Here is a 10,001-nt window from a genome sequence, read left to right as displayed (position 1 = left end):
CTCGGCACAATTAAAGAGATTGTTCACAATTTTTTTTCTTTCAAATCAACTGGTGTCAGAAAGTTATACAGATTTGTAATTTACTTCTATTTAAAAATCTCCAGCCTTCCAGTACTTCTCAGCTGCTGTATGTCCTGCAGGAAGTGGTGTATTCTCTCCAGTCTGACACAGTGCTCTCTGCTGCCCTCTGTCCATGTCAGGAACTGTCCAGAGCCGGAGAGGTTTTCTATGGGGATTTGCTGCTACTCTGGACAGTTCCTGACATGGACAGAGGTGGCAGCAGAGAGCACTGTGTCAGACTAGAGAGAATACACCACTTCCTGCAGGACATACAGCAGTTGAGAAGTACTGGAAGACTGGAGATTTTTTTAATAGAAGTAAATTACAAATCTCTGGCACCGGTTCATTTAAAAGATTATTTATTTATATTTTTTTGGTTAACAACCCCCTTTAAATGAGATTGTATTCCAGGAGATAAACTGTTCTAATACTTGTATTTAACGTCAAGTGATTTCTGAACAAATAAAAAGCAACATGACACAAGTGTGATGAGGACACGGATGTAGCAGGGGAATCACCAACACGGAACACATATGTAAATGGGAGGCTATACGGCAATGTATCCTGACACATCCTTGAGCAAATAATACCACCTGGTGGTTGTCAGAATGTAAGGAGCGAGAGATCAGCCGTATCATCATCAGTGCATAGCGTCTGCCAAGAAGAGTCAGGTAAGTCAATGCATCCAGCAGGACACTACAAGTCCCAGCATAACGCCCCAAGGATGACACCAGACACATATACTGACAACTATTCCTTCCTGCAGGAGATGAAGGGTCTCTGGGCTGTGGTCGCCCTCTGCTTCCTATTGGAGGTCACTCACCAGGATTCAGGCATCAGTCCCGGGAACATGCACAATGGTAAGTGACCGGCTCCCCGCCTGGGGCTCCCAGCAACGTCCTTCCAAAGCCAAGCAGAAGGGAAGCTGTAAGGGCGGCTCATTAATAGAGATGAGCCAATCACATAGCTAGTCCTGCTCTCTGCTGTATCCAGTGTAGACAATGCTCTGTGAGCTCCCGACTAATACATTGTACATAGCTAGTCCTGCTCTCATCTGTATCCAGTGTGGACAATGCTCTGTGAGCTCCAGACTGATACATTGTACATAGCTAGTCCTGCCCTCAGCTGTATCCAGTGTAGACAATGCTCTGTGAGCTCTACAGCCTGGACCCTCAAAACATGACCTGTTAGGTCACCGTACATAAGTCATAATACTCCAATACAAACATAAAATTAGTGTACATACATTGGGACAGAGCTGTAAGAAAAGTATTTTCCACCAGTGCAGTGATCCAGTGTTATTTCTGCAGGACGCGGGCGCAGTAACCCCGGGGGCAGATGCTGGAGGCGCCACATGGGCACTTGTCACAGAGATCACAGTGGAGTAGTGAGGGTTGTACGTTGTGCAGGATGGAAGACACTCCGGTTCTTAAAACAGTTAAAGCTTTACTAAAGGACTTGATATAGCAGCACAACTTATGTGGTTCTAAGGGTCCATTTACACAAAGATTATCTGCCAAAGATTTGAAGCCAAAGCCAGGAATGGATTTGAAAAGAGGAGAAATCTCAGGCTTTCCTTTATGACCTGATCTCTGTTAATAGTCTGTTTCTGGCTTTGGCTTCAAATCTTTGGTAGATGATCTGTCAGAGAATCATTCTGTGTAAATGGACCCTTACACAACAGCAGTAGACAGGTGACTTACACAACAGTGCGGACGTTGCAGTAGACAGGTGACTCTTACACAACAGTGCGGACGTTGCAGTAGACAGGTGACTCTTACACAACAGTGCGGACGTTGCAGTAGACAGGTGACTTACACAACAGTGCGGACGTTGCAGTAGACAGGTGACTCTTACACAACAGTGCGGACGTTGCAGTAGACAGGTGACTCTTACACAACAGTGCGGACGTTGCAGTAGACAGGTGACTCTTACACAACAGTGCGGACGTTGCAGTAGACAGGTGACTCTTACACAACAGTGCGGACGTTGCAGTAGACAGGTGACTCTTACACAACAGTGCGGACGTTGCAGTAGACAGGTGACTCTTACACCACAGTGCGGACGTTGCAGTAGACAGGTGACTTACACAACAGTGCGGACGTTGCAGTAGACAGGTGACTCTTACACAACAGTGCGGACGTTGCAGTAGACAGGTGACTCTTACACAACAGTGCGGACGTTGCAGTAGACAGGTGACTCTTACACAACAGTGCGGACGTTGCAGTAGACAGGTGACTCTTACACAACAGTGCGGACGTTGCAGTAGACAGGTGACTCTTACACAACAGTGCGGACGTTGCAGTAGACAGGTGACTCTTACACAATAGTGTGGACGTTGCAGTAGACAGGTGACTCTTACACAATAGTGTGGACGTTGCAGTAGACAGGTGACTCTTACACAATAGTGTGGACGTTGCAGTAGACAGGTGACTCTTACACAATAGTGTGGACGTTGCAGTAGACAGGTGACTCTTACACAACAGTGCGGACGTTGCAGTAGACAGGTGACTTACACAACAGTGCGGACGTTGCAGTAGACAGGTGACTCTTACACAACAGTGCGGACGTTGCAGTAGACAGGTGACTCTTACACAAAACAGTGCGGACGTTGCAGTAGACAGGTGACTCTTACACAACAGTGCGGACGTTGCAGTAGACAGGTGACTCTTACACAACAGTGCGGACGTTGCAGTAGACAGGTGACTCTTACACAACAGTGCGGACGTTGCAGTAGACAGGTGACTCTTACACAATAGTGTGGACGTTGCAGTAGACAGGTGACTCTTACACAATAGTGTGGACGTTGCAGTAGACAGGTGACTCTTACACAATAGTGTGGACGTTGCAGTAGACAGGTGACTCTTACACAACAGTGTGGACGTTGCAGTAGACAGGTGACTTGCTATCCAAGATCCCTTGTACAGGGTTGATCTGCAGTGCTTGAATAGGCAGCTTAGGTAGGTAGCAGTGGAACGCTGTTATGTATATAGGTGAATAGGACCCTAACTTGGTGTAGGGCGGTTATAAGGGAAGGGGCTTATCCAAACCCCAGGGTTCTTAACAACAGCTAGAACAGGACCTGCTTCCATGCTGCGCACCTCCGCCTTGGCTATCTTTGAGTGACACACGGTTAGGGATACAGGCCCCAATCCTGGGTGAGCTAGTTGTCCGCCCTCTAGGAACACTAGCAACTTGCAGCAGAGTCTGGGCTCCAATAGTGCACTTATCTACCTGCTGTCTGGATACAAAGTGACTGTAGATAATCCTCCTCCTGTCTCCTCTGACAGTCCCTCTGTGCAGATAGGTTGTTCCCATCCCCTATAGGTATTGCAGCCAGACATGGCCAGCTCTGGAACTCTTCTATACTCACCAGATAAAAGGCACCTGTCTCCACTACTCTCTCACTACTCCTCTCCAACAACAACCAACTGAAACTACTTCTCCTCTTACATCCCCAGGAAGCTCTAGGATTGGGCAAAACCCACCATGTGACTTGATCTGGAGCCTCTGATAGGCTGTGTGAGGGGCGGGTCTTGTGTGAGGTAGCCTCCACAGGGATTGGATCTTGGATAATTACAGATAAGCCTTGTGATAGGCCACAACATATAATCAATCACACACACAGTTAACCCACTATAGAGCTTTGACTTTCTTCTGACCCTGAGCAGTGTACTGTGGAACAGTGACACCAAGTGGCGGGAGTTGCATACTACAGCTATCTCTTGCAGTGCATACACATATACAGGATACAGCCTATGGCTCGGTTCACACGTTGTAAGAGTGCGGCTGTATGTGCGGCTGTAATTGTGCGGCGGTATTTTTGGTGGTTCATGCGTACGCTGGAAAGTATAGGATATACGGCTGCACAGTGCACACTATGTATGAATCTACGGCCCTATCGTAAACGGACCCGTAAAAAATGAACAAGACCATTGTTTGCGGCTGGACATGCGGCCGAGGATTGACAGGCGGTCCGTACGGAGTACTTCAAAAATAGCCGGCAATGATGCCGAATGCCGATGCCTCTAATAGTTAATATATTAAATTAATCAAAGACATTTTATTTGTAATCAAGACACTTTCGTTGATCAATAATTTATTTCTAACGAATCCATCATTTTGCAATTAAATATACTGTTAAAAAAAATAGATATATAAATAAATGTATATTTATCTATATATTTATTTTTTGACAGTATATTGAATTGCACAATGATGGATTCGTTAGAATTAAATTATTGACCAACGAAACTGAATTTATTTCCAAGAAAATGTGTTTTATTCATTAAATATTAATTAGTACAGGAAGCTCCATAAGCCGTTAATTCATATGCCGGCAATAGAGCTTTCTGTACTAATCATCACTTTACTTTAATGAAAACATCAAATGTTTCTTCTAATTATGTTATCACAATAGCATTATTAGAAGAAACATTTAGAATTATATGTGCGCTCAGCTGATTGGCTGATCGGCTGAGCGCACATATAATTAGCGGGTCCGCAGTACAGTGACTTCATTGTGCTGCGGACCAGCGAAGAGGACACATCGGGGTGAGTATAGAGCTCTCCCCACCCCCTCCCCAGCACTGCACCCCTCCCAGCAAGGAAGGGGGGGTCAGTTAACCCCTTCCTTGCTGGGATGGGTGCAGTCTGACATCAGTCTGGCCCCCAAGGGGTTAAGGGGGATGCAATACATCCTCCCTTAACCCCTTGGGGGCCAGACTGTAAGCAGCGATCTGTAAAGATGCTGCATACTGTAAGGAGCACAACACCGCTCACAATGATGGGTGTTGTGCTCCTGTTTGTGTTTTTTTTGTGTGTTTCTCCCTTTTTGTTTTTCAGATATCGGTATCCTGGGGATTACGTCGGATTCCATGGACTACGTCGATGACCAGCGGTTGTTCTTTGAATTTTTTAAATAAAATGGTCAATGAGGGGTGTGGGGGTGTTTTTATTTGAATAAAAAATTTTTTAAACTTGTGTCTTGTCTTTATTTCTTTACTTTTTAGACTTAGTAGTGGAAGCCGTCTAATAGACGGAATCCATTACTAAGTTGGGGCCTAGTGTTAGCCGGTATAAAATGGCTAACACTAACTCCCTATTATTACCCTAGTACCCAATGCCACCAGGGGTACTGGGAAGAGCCAGGTGCCAGTGGTCCCGGAGCGTCAAAATTGGCGCTCCTGGACCGGGCGGCAGCAGGCTGGTAAGATTTAGGCTGGGGAGGGCCTAAACCAATGGCTCTTCCCACCCTGGTGTTACCAGGCTGCTGTCGTTTGGTTTTTAACCCGGCTGGTTATAAAAATAGGGGGGACCCTATGCGTTTTTTTTTTTAAATAAATAAATAATTTAAAAAAAACGCATAGGGTCCCCCCTATTTTTATAACCAGCCGGGTTAAAAACCAAACGACAGCAGCCTGGTAACACCAGGGTGGGAAGAGCCATTGGTTTAGGCCCTCCCCAGCCTAAATCTTACCAGCCTGCTGCCGCCCGGTCCAGGAGCGCCAATTTTGACGCTCCGGGACCACTGGCACCTGGCTCTTCCCAGTACCCCTGGTGGCATTGGGTACTGGGGTAATAATAGGGGGTTAGTGTTAGCCATTTTATACCGGCTAACACTAGGCCCCAACTTAGTAATGGATTCCGTCTATTAGACGGCTTCCACTACTAAGTCTAAAAAGTAAAGAAATAAAGACAAGACACAAGTTTAAAAATTTTTTTATTCAAATAAAAACACCCCCACACCCCTCATTGACCATTTTATTTAAAAAATTCAAAGAACAACCGCTGGTCATCGACGTAGTCCACGGAATCCGACGTAATCCCCAGGATACCGATATCTGAAAAACAAAAAGGGAGAAACACACAAAAAAAACACAAACAGGAGCACAACACCCATCATTGTGAGCGGTGTTGTGCTCCTTACAGTATGCAGCATCTTTACAGATCGCTGCTTACAGTCTGGCCCCCAAGGGGTTAAGGGAGGATGTATTGCATCCCCCTTAACCCCCTGGGGGCCAGACTGATGTCAGACTGCACCCATCCCAGCAAGGAAGGGGTTAACTGACCCCCCCTTCCTTGCTGGGAGGGGTGCAGTGCCGGGGAGGGGGTGGGGAGAGCTCTATACTCACCCCGATGTGTCCTCTTCGCTGGTCCGCAGCACAATGAAGTCACTGTGCTGCAGACCGGCTTATTATATGTGCGCTCAGCCGATCAGCCAATCAGCTGAGCGCACATATAATTCTAAATGTTTCTTCTAATAATGCTATTGTCATAACATAATTAGAAGAAACATTTGATGTTTTGAGTAAAGTAAAGTGATGATTAGTACAGAAAGCTCTATTGCCGGCATATGAATTAACGGCTTATGGAGCTTCCTGTACTAATTAATATTTAATTAAGAAAACACATTTTCGTTTAAATAAATACAGTTTCTTTGTTTAATAATTTAATTCTAACGAATCCATCATTGTGCAATTCAATATACTGTCAAAAAATAAATATATATATAAATATACATTTATTTATATATATATTTATTTTAACAGTATATTTAATTGCAAAATGATGGAATCGTTTACATTTAATTATTGAACAATAAAAGGGACTTTATTAGAAAGAAAATGTGTTTTATTAATTCAATATATTAACCATGAGACACATCGGCTATAGTGCAGAGGATCGCAAACCCCGGTAATAGCAATTCATGTAAACTGTGTTCCCTGCTTTCCCAGATGCATCCAGAGGTGTTTCCATCACTTTCTTAAGATTTTATTTGTTATTTTTAGTTGAACCAGATTTCCAAGTAAATGACCGTATGTTTTGAGCCGCATGTCTATTTTTTCCCACGGCAGTAGTTTCACCCGCACATTTACAGCCGCATAAAAAATACAGCCGCACAGTTACAGCGTGTGAACCCAGCCTCAATCTGTTAGAAAATGGACAGTGGACTCCTCTGGGACACTGCATTTCAATGTAACTAGAAAAAGTCACCTATGTCCTCTCCTCCCAGTCATCATCTGCACAGATTCCTGCCGGCCCCATGACTGCTCGGATGTGGCTGCCCAGGGTCTGACTTTAGACGGTGTATACCTGATATATCCTGGCGGTGACTCCTCTCCTCCGGTACCTGTGTATTGTGACATGAGGAGCTCTGGAGGACCCTGGACGGTGAGGAGCTGCTCCTATACCGCCACCTGGTGCCCAGTCTGTAATGTCTCTGTCTATAGATGGGTCTCCTCTACTTGCAGGTCTTCCAGAAGAGGTATGATGGCAGTGTGGACTTCTATCGGGGGTGGGAGGACTATAAGTCGGGGTTTGGACGAGCGTCTGGGGAATACTGGCTGGGTAACTGCTCCTTCTTCTTCTCTCGGCTGTACATTTGGGGTCACACATGGCTGATGTCTGGACATTCATGTCTTCAGGTTTGCGGAACATTTTCCTACTGGCCCAGAAGAAGACGTATCGCCTGCGCATCAACCTGGAGGACTTTGAGAATGACGCACGTCATATGACCTATGACACCTCCATCTCGCCTCTGGCCATCAACCCTGATGAGGACGGCTACAAACTGCACATTGATGGATTTAAGGAGGGAGATCCTAAGAAACCCGCCGGTAGGTGACTGGGAGGATGTAATGGAAGTTACCAGTGATGGGTCATGCGATCTTAAATCCAGAAAAATGCTGCATACAAGGCAATCCCACGTACGTGGAAATCAACCTCTTCTCCCTCCATAGTCAAGTGGTTCAAGGAAGGCAACCGTATATAATGGCTGGAGGAACTCCTATCGGACTTCCTCCACTTTGGGATTAGATATTCCCGCTGTTGGTCACCATGGTTAACATGTAAGGACACCGATGAGAACAAACTAATATCCCCTCTCCCTCTGGACTCTCTTCTCCTTCGCCCACTCCCAGGCCTCCCTCTTCTCAGGCACATTTCCCTACTCTCCTACTTCTTCTCAGTTGTCTTTCTCTCCATGAATTAGTTACTTTTGCATTTGGGTCCCAACAACATGATACCTATTCAGGTTCTACATGCAATAAGGTATGCCACAGTGAACTGATCCCATCGAGATGCGTGATGACTGGCGGCCAATGACCCCATATGATTGACTAGAGGTGGAACCTCCATGTTGAAAATGTTAGGCCCATATATCTCGTAGATTTCTGTTCTCTGCTGAAACACGAAGAGCGCATTTGTTACCCCTGTTGTTTCTGCACCCCCTCCCATCCTCCCGAGGAAAGGAAGTACCTGTCATGCTTCTGGTGACAATGTGTGCATCTGTAATGACCCCGTTTTACTGTGACTAATGGGATTTTCTTCTTCACAGGAAATTCATTGTCAGGTCAAAACCGGATGAATTTTCCACCCATGACCATGATAGGGACCTAACAACTGGTAACTGTGCACAGCGGTATCATGGGGCGTTTTGGTACAGCAAATGTCATGGGGCCAATCTTAATGGAAAATATCTGAGTGGAAACACCACGGAGTATGCTATCGGGGTTGTGTGGCTCAGGTGGAAAGGATACTACTATTCCTTGAAGGGAATTGAGATGAAGATTGCACCAACTGTTTTAGGAGAACAGTAATGGTGGCCCAAAGTCACATGATCGTCAATGCATCCTGACACCAGAGGGAGCCACAGAGAGTGGTGGTCACCGGCATCATTATTGTGTCATAAGCTTCAATAATAAATAAATATATTGAGAACGAGACTTTGGGTTTCAATTTTTTTACCGTCCTCCAGAGCTGTGCTCACTGACAGTGGACAGGAATATTAGGAAGCCAACTCCCAGGAGTAGGAACCATCCCTGCAGTGGCCAGTTTCACCTTATCACTTCCTCATACATGCCATGGGGTCCATCAAGCGGCAGACACCATCCCATCTTCTTCAGACGTTCTCCAGGAACCAGAGGTGGTATCTTCCACCATAATGGCTTCCACTTCTACATCTACAGGTGCTCAACTGTGTATGCCATCAGGGGTGGGAGCAGGGCCGCTTTAACCAGAGGGCACATGGTGCACGTGCACCGGGCCCACTGGTTAAAGGGGCCCCCCCGAGCAGGCCGGCCGTTGCTATGTGCGACCAATGCGGTCGCACAGGGCTCCGGCCACCAGCCTGTCAGGGGGGAGCGCCATGGATGGGTCATCTACTTACCCCTCCATGGCGCCCCCTGCAGGCCCCCCCCCCGTCCGCTGCTGCTGCGGCGCTTCAGCGCTGCAGCAGCAGCAGCAGCAACACTGACAGAGAGAGAGCCATTGGCTCCCTCCCTGTCAGTCACTCTTGTGGCCGCACTCTCCCTCTAGCGCCCGACGTCACTGGAGCGTCGGCGCGAGGGTAAGGGAAGTGCGGCCACAAGAGGGAAGAGAAGAGGAATGCGTGGACCTAGGTGAGTAAAAGTGTTTGTTTTTTTCAATGTTATATGGGAGGGGGAGCTATATACTATGGGGGGCACAGGGGGCTATATACTATGGGGGGCACAGGGGGCTATATACTACTGGGGAGCACAGGGGGCTATATACTACTGGGGAGCACAGGGAGCTATATACAATGGGGGAGCACAGGGGGCTATATACTATGGGGGAGCACAGGGGAGCTATATACTATGGGGGAGCACAGGGGGCTATATACTATGGGGAGTACAAGGGAGCTATATACTACTGGGGAGCACAGGGGAGCTATATACTACTGGGGAGCACAGGGGGCTATATACTACTGGGGAGCACAGGGGGCTATATACTACTGGGGAGCACAGGGGAGCTATATACTACTGGGGAGCACAGGGGAGCTATATACTATGGGGGAGCACAGGGGGCTATATACTACTGGGGAGCACAGGGGGCTATATACTATGGAGGATCACAGGGGAGCTATATACTATTGGGGAGCACAGGGGGGCTATATACTATGGGGGAGCACAGGGGAGCTA

General features: G+C 46.9%; 1 pseudogene; it reads left to right on the top strand.

Annotated features, from left to right (window-relative positions):
- Window positions 1-610: 610 nt before the first annotated feature.
- Window positions 611-8,786, top strand: LOC138801637 (microfibril-associated glycoprotein 4-like; annotated as a pseudogene).
- Window positions 8,787-10,001: the final 1,215 nt, after the last annotated feature.

The sequence above is a fragment of the Dendropsophus ebraccatus genome, chromosome 9 (genome assembly GCF_027789765.1).
Source record: "Dendropsophus ebraccatus isolate aDenEbr1 chromosome 9, aDenEbr1.pat, whole genome shotgun sequence".
Lineage (NCBI taxonomy): Eukaryota > Metazoa > Chordata > Amphibia > Anura > Hylidae > Dendropsophus > Dendropsophus ebraccatus.
This window is presented reverse-complemented; position numbering and strand designations above follow the sequence as displayed.